The 7,564-nt window shown below is 29.1% G+C and overlaps 1 long non-coding RNA gene across 1 annotated transcript; it reads left to right on the top strand.

The window, feature by feature from the left end:
- Nucleotides 1–2,537, top strand: LOC111640697. The gene is made up of 3 exons (XR_002759308.1): nucleotides 1–218; nucleotides 1,725–1,818; nucleotides 2,455–2,537. It is a non-coding gene; the product is annotated as an uncharacterized LOC111640697 (long non-coding RNA).
- The last annotated feature ends 5,027 nt before the right edge of the window (nucleotides 2,538–7,564 follow it).

Here is a 7,564-nt window from a genome sequence, read left to right as displayed (position 1 = left end):
GTTACTTTTCAAAATTCTATTACAACTAATTTCAAATATTTTATATTCAGATACTGCCATAAGGAATTTAATCTTTGTTTCTTTGTATCAGTCAATTCGTAAATTTCGTTGTCATTGTATAGGAGAAAGAACTGCTGCATTCTGTGGAATTAAATTTCTTTTAATGTGTATTTTAATTTATGTGCACATTTTATTTGTACTCGCTAATGAAACAGTAGGTAAGTTTTTGTGTCTCTTTTTTGACTTAATTTTAACTGTTTTTGAGAAAATATTTTTTGTATTTCGGTATCAGTGCTTTTGCTTACTAAGTAAAAGGTGTTTACGAAAATATTAAAAATTATATGAAAAAAATATGTACTTTTTGCAAAAGGAATATGAGAATTGCATTGTTTGAGGATTCAGAATTGTGTTGAAAGTTCTCGCCATGTAGCCAACACGATGCAAAAGATAGAATTACACTGAACACTGATGAAGTAAAAGCCCCTTTAACATGATCATTTTCATATACCTCATCTATTTTAATATAATAATTTACATTACTGTAGTATCTTCAATAGGTATTTCGTCATTATCTGTACTTTCTGGCGACTCTGCAAAATGGAAAAGCATAGTAAATTACTGTACTTTCATATTAGAATTAAAATTTTTTAAAGCAGGTTGAATAAAACGTTTAGCTTTTCTGTTGAACTAATTCTGTATAAAATACGTTAGCAATGCCTGCATATCGCGAATTTTCTGTAAATATGTAAATGTACGTAAAAGTACAGAAAACGTTTCCGAAATACATTATTAAATTAGTAAGAATAGAAAACTACAAAATTTTAATTAAAAATAGAAACTTCAAGAGGCGCACTATTCATATAGGCAAATAACACTTGTAACATTAGCTTGAATTTTAATAAATTCGAATAATATTTATATATACGTACATACATTACAAACATACATTAATATCTAGTTGAATATTAAAGAATTTAATATAAATATTTTATGTCTTTTATAGATAAATACTACTGTAAAAATAAAATGAATCATAAATCATTGGCTTAGTCTATAAAAAGAAAAATATACTAATTATATATCTTATTTCTGATCACGTAATTGGTTCATGGAACGTCTTGTTTAAAATGTTTTAGAGCGATCCGTCATATTTCTTCTCGGGTTAGGGTCATAAATAGAGTATACAGCAGCTATTTATACCACGTAAACCATTAATAAATACATTTAATGTTGACATAATGAAAAAGTTGACAGAAAAAGCCAGATTCGTGAAAACACTGTTTAAAATTCCCAGCGGTATTTAGAAGGGAAACACTAAATTATACCAGGACACAGTGTTGTACAAGATATTATTTATGATCGACAAGGTTGAAAAAAAATGATCGCATTAACTGAGAAAAACGTAAACTAATAAGAGTTGATACCCCTGTGGCTCGCTGCAAAAACTGCATAAGAGATATTCGTCGAATTTACTTCTCCCGATTACTGCGATTACTGTTATAATTAAAGACTAATAAATATTAATGTCGGAAAGTTCTCACAAGCGAAAATCTAAAAGTAAATAAAAATAACCGTGAAATTGGGATAAAAAAATATTAATAATGCTCCTGTCTACACACTAATAAAAAACATATAATTGATTTACTATGGAAAAATCGTCACTCAAACAAAAATACTTGTTTCGTGGTATTAAATTGCTTTTGATTAGAAATGTTATTTTTTAGAAAAATACAAGAATATTCCAGAGTTGTTCGATTTTATTCCTGTAGAAATTTCTACTTCTGGTATTGCAATGATGGAGATTTTTTTCTTTATAAGGTAAATATCTTCATATTGATATAATTTTTTTCATTAAAATTAATACTTCTATACTAGTTTTCATTTTCTTATAAAATATTTAATTTTTTATATGACGATCAGAATTAAAAAAATTATATTTAGTGTAATATTAACGTAATAGTGTCTAAAGGAAGGTCATGGCAACGTTTATGACAAATTTTAAACTTTATAAATGTTTGATAAATCATTTCAAATACTGAATTATTCTAGAAGATTATTACAACCATTTACATTTAATAGAAACTTAATATTAGATCGCTTTCAGACAGACCACTGAATGGTGCTGCTCATTGGCGCAATCAAGCGTAAAAACAATGTGAAGATAACTGTAATTGCTGTATTATAAATTGATTGTATTGTATAATTATATAGAGTAACTTTTTAATAGTCGATACGTTGAAACAATACAAGTCTTCATGCAATGAAAAGGTTCATCTAAATTATTCTCCGAATCGTAAGCAGACTCTTCATTGTAGAAGGCACCATTAAGCATTATTATTGATTATATTATGTAGTATAAATAAGACATTAACATATTATTATTATACAATTATAAATTTAATTATAATAATTACACTTTGAATAATTCAGAAGGTTTTTTAAAACAATTTTCAGTGCTTTTCTTCTCTCGTATTCTCACCAGAGCAGTGTAAACTCAGTAATGGATATTTTTGTCTTCTTGAGAAAGAAAATCATCAGGTATATAATTTTATATTTATTTCAAAATTTAACAAGTATTAATACATATATTTATAATTTGTTCTAATATTTAAGGCTGCAGATGTAGATGATAATTTTTTTTAAATTCAAATTTTACTTAGATTCCAAAATTGGGACGGCATCAAGTTGTGTCACCGATTTCGATCAAACATTGAGAGTTTATAGTGCATCCCGAACGACTGACATGTGCCAAGCAGTTGGGAAGCACTATATATTCACCAAGTTCGATGAAAATCGGTGACTAGCCTCATTCTATTCCATTGTAAGATATGGGAAGACACATTAAAAGTAGTGACATTTAGAGTAAAATTAAGCAAAAACAAAATTAAAATGTTCATAAAAGATCATCTTGTAGAAAACGCTTTATTTGTAAATAATAGCACCCAGAAGTAAATAAATTAACATATATATTGTGAGAATACGGGGATTGAGATTAGACTTAGAAACCCTTTAATCATCAGAACCTTTAGTTCTGGTCACTGGGTCACTGAATGGCTTAAAATGTAGGAAATTCTTAAATGCGAATGGGGAGAAAAGTCGTGGATAACTTCTGATCGAAGGCAGTCGGATGTCTGTATTTAACAAAGGTAATAGACAGGTTAACAAATAAGTAACAAAAGTTTAATAAGTAAAATAAAGAAATTTATAAAAGAACAATCTATAGTTATATCGATGACCTAACTACATACACCTCTAAACACGGAGAGAGTGTTTATAATTGGTTCAAAAAATAATACATCTGCCTTTGGTTACTCGATATCTTCTGGATGCATGGAGTTACTTTTCGAGAGAGATTTAGATTACTATTCTGGAGAGAGTTCGTTAGTTTCTATGCCAAGGTTCACTTTCTGTATGGACGTCTTTATGGCAGTCCTCTATGATTGTCGGCAACTGGTTATTATGGCCTGTGCTTACTATCAATGACTGCTTTGAGAATACGATTTCTCTGCCTTTTATCCTAAAGTTATCTTCAATCGCATTTTAGTATTCGTAACATTTCCCGAGACATATTTCTGACACAAATGGACAGATGTTTGTTGGAGATGTGTGATAACATCTGTCCCAAAAGAAGTTTTATTTTCCTTTCCCATGAAAAGTGACGAAATCTGTCATTTTTGACGTTGCAATGCTACTTTAAATTGTTAATTAATTGAATAAATATTTAAGTGATTATAAAAAATTACTCTCTACTTCTGAATTTTGACACATTCTTTTGAGAATATAAAAAAAAAATTGAATAAATGAGAACTACATGAGGATTGCGTATATCAATTTTTTTTCTAAATAAAGAAGAAACGAGTTAACCAACATTTGAAATATTTGTGGCACCAGCTGTTTTCATATTTTCTTTGGAAATGTTTATATTTTAACTATCAGGTGAGCCCGGCCTTGCTCGGGCAAAAAATAACATCAACAAAAATTTTTACGGCCATGAAGTACCTTTTGAACTCACTATTGCTTAATTAATGGTGTCTATTGTTTTCATATTTCGTGTCGTGTTCATATGTTGTGAGTGTAAATTTAGTGGTGTGTTATTTGAGTCTGCTAAAGTTACTGCTTTATGTAATTGGCAAATTTCTTGTTTTTTTGTAGAAAAACTCTTGCAGTGTTTGTATTTGTTTGTAGTGAAGGTTTACTATGTCAATTAGGCCACATCTGTCATCTTTGCCTAAACGGGTTAATCTTTCTGTAGCGGATTTAGGATGATGATGTTTAGTAAGAGTTGTCCTTGTTTTCTTTTGGAACTGCTCAAGATCTGTATGATTCTAATGTATGACTACAAAAGAACAATTGAGTACTGGGACAACACACGTGTTTAACTGTGTGTTTTGCATTTAACTAACCTAACCTTATCCATGGATTCAAGAACATCCCCATTTTCAAGTGCAAGATTTTCAAAATTCTTTCTTCAGGATTCCTTTTTCTATGTGACATGTTTTGCATTTGTCTAGGCCCACCTCCATTTGTATGTCCTTGGTATATAAATGTGTGATTTATAGGAGTTGAAAAAGTTGATTTTGTGTGGATGCATAAACTTTTATGTTGTCCATGTGCATAAGATGTGATAGTATGAACTGTTTTGTTTTTTCATGTCTGATATTGTAGACATATTGTGTGTTGTTTAACATGCTGGATAATGGCTTCAAGGCTAGGCAGAACCAGAGAAGACTCAAAGAATCTCATTGAGAAATTTCTTGTCTAATGAATATTTGAGTTTTTTGTTTTATAATACGCTTCTCGTCTTCAATTTATGAACTTTATGTCGGTTTTTCTTTTCCACTAGACTTACTTACACTATCATTCAGAAAGATATAGAAGATATAAAATGTTATCTTCTAAAGCTTGTTCTGTTTCTGAATGATAGTGTAATAAGTCTAGCAGAACATAAAAGTAAAAACCTCGGAAAGTAATTTTTTGACTGATCGCCATATTGCTTTATTCGTTACTTTCCTTCGTTATATACAACGTCCGAAAAGTAAGTAGTAGTTCGATTTATAGTTATAATGTTCGAATGACACTTAGTTTACAGCATTTCATTATTCTCATGTCGTAAAAAACGTGATTTTTTTTATTTATAACATTATTTCAAAAATCTATGCTTTACAATTACGAATTATATAAAACGCCTATTAAAATTTATATCTCAAACGTAAACTGCATTTTAGTTGATTAAAATATTTTATAACAGGAATAAGAAAACATATAACATTAACACAAATATTTAAAATTTACAGATATTTTACGTGCATACACTTGTAATATAATATAGGCCTATATATGAAGATTACTTGCAATGACCGACATTTGTCACATGATATATTTGCTGTGATCTCTTGTATCAATTGATTCATTACTTATAAAGTTATTATGTAGAAAATTATTTATTGAGATACTTTATGTACTTTACATCTAATTAATAATAAATTTTCTTTTATTCAAATACCTCTTTTAAATACAGATATATTTTTATTACGGTGTGTACGACTGAAAAAAAATTAATAAATTTTGAAGAAAAAGACAGATTCAACAGTTACAAAAAATTGTCTTGACTTATTTAAATTACAAAGGTTTACATGAATAACTTTCTTGGTTGTTTCTATATGAGAAAGATTCAGTTTGTCAAATCTTCTATTTTTTTCTTTTACAAGAGAGAATCCTTAAAAAAGCATCCTTCTATTGTTCTGCTAGCCGCGGAATGATATCTTTGATAAATAGTCCATAGAAAAAATGGTGGCAATTTAGAGAAAGAGTCAAAGATTAAATTAAAGGTGCGACTGAGTAAGGTCTGGCTTTGCGATTAATCGAAGAAAGAACTCCTGTTTTTCAAATTTAAGGTTATTAACTTTGTCTGTTCCTGATCTCGCATTTTGATTGGTCCTCATTTCCACTCTGTAAATTGTCTTTCACTAGATACTAAGTTTAATAACATTTCAAGCTAAATGGCGAATGTGTGAAATTGACATTTAATTCCATTTCAACCAGACATAGTTTATCTTGTCACATAAATTGTCTAGTATGCCTTTCTTATATTTCAAAGAAAATGCTTTTATTTTTATTGTTATTTCTCTATTTAATAAAACGAAAAATATTTTTTAAAAATTCGCTAATGAGGTGGTACAGTTTTGGGACATTTCTGAGGTTTCACAAATGTTACTTATGCGAAGATTACTCAAAGAATATATTGACAAATTATCACAGTTCCAACATTTCATCATTTGTCTGAGAAAAACAAACAATTAAAAGCTACCATAGATGAGAAATGCTGATGAAACTTCTGTCTATTATCTAGCACTATAATGGATATGAGGAAGTTAAATCAGATACTACGTAACATCGGTGCATAAATATCGCTTCTTACGATCACGATATACGTTTCATCTTTTGTTGATATTAATAATAAGATGCAAAGCACCTATAGAAAATTACCTATAGAAAATTTTTAAAAGATAATAACTTAAATGAGAAAAGAATAAATCATTGATAAAAAATGACTTTATGACATTTTTAGACAGCAGTTTGGGCATCACTGAAGCAGGTTGCCTGTCGGTCTATGTTTTCTAAGGCAATTTTTTCGATTCAAAAAAGCCGAAGTTTAGAATATTAAACACAAACTTGGTCATAATCCTGGAGAAATGATATCATTATTACATGTTGCTTTTGTTTTCCAGTGGCATAATGCACTTATTAACTGTATTCAATAACCTTACACAATGGATGTTGCAGTTAATAAAGCCATTATAGACCACTAACATACACTGTGTACAGTTTGCTGATCAGAAGTGATGTGCTGATTACTGGTGGAAAAAAAAAAGTTTTGAACACCACTACTGTTAAAATTTATTCTCAGAGCAATGAAGAACTTAACAACTTACTAAGGAAATTTTACATTTGCCTTATTGTTATTTGTGAATTTTCTGGTTAAAGCTGTATATTCGTTTGTGAATGGTTGTCTCTTTAATCCGACAAATTCTTTCGCCTTATTGTTATGTTTTTCCATATTCGTTTTACAGTGCTTTCAAAATGTATTGCATCATAAATAGTCGAAATGAAGCAGTCAGTATGGGAGGATAATGATGATATTGGTGACAACACTTATGAAATTTTTACTATAAGTATTGACAATAAGATTTTAATCTGTAAATGAATCAATCTTATGCATAATTTTACAAAATTGTATAAATAAGTTTCTACTGTACTTATTGTACTTGTCATATATAAGAATAACGCATTAAAGTTTGCGTCGTTGTGTATACATCTATTATAATCGAAGAATTAATGTATTTTCTTTATTAATTGTTCTATCACAAAATTCTGTTAGCAGTAGAAACACTATATCACTATATACGTCATTCTGATGTCAATAATTAGCTTTGTCGTTCCTAGACATTTAATTTGTAAATATAAGCAACGTTAAAAAGGAAACATTTTCGAAGCATCATTCGAATTGCCTTCAAAACGCGTGTTGTTTATTTTAGGGGATTTGAATGTTTTTTGAATGTTGACA

The sequence above is a fragment of the Centruroides sculpturatus genome, unplaced genomic scaffold, assembly GCF_000671375.1.
Source record: "Centruroides sculpturatus isolate CEXI.00-Female unplaced genomic scaffold, Cexi_2.0 scaffold1013, whole genome shotgun sequence".
Lineage (NCBI taxonomy): Eukaryota > Metazoa > Arthropoda > Arachnida > Scorpiones > Buthidae > Centruroides > Centruroides sculpturatus.
The sequence above is the reverse complement of the archived record's forward strand: the minus strand, read 5'-3'. Positions and strand labels throughout refer to the sequence as shown.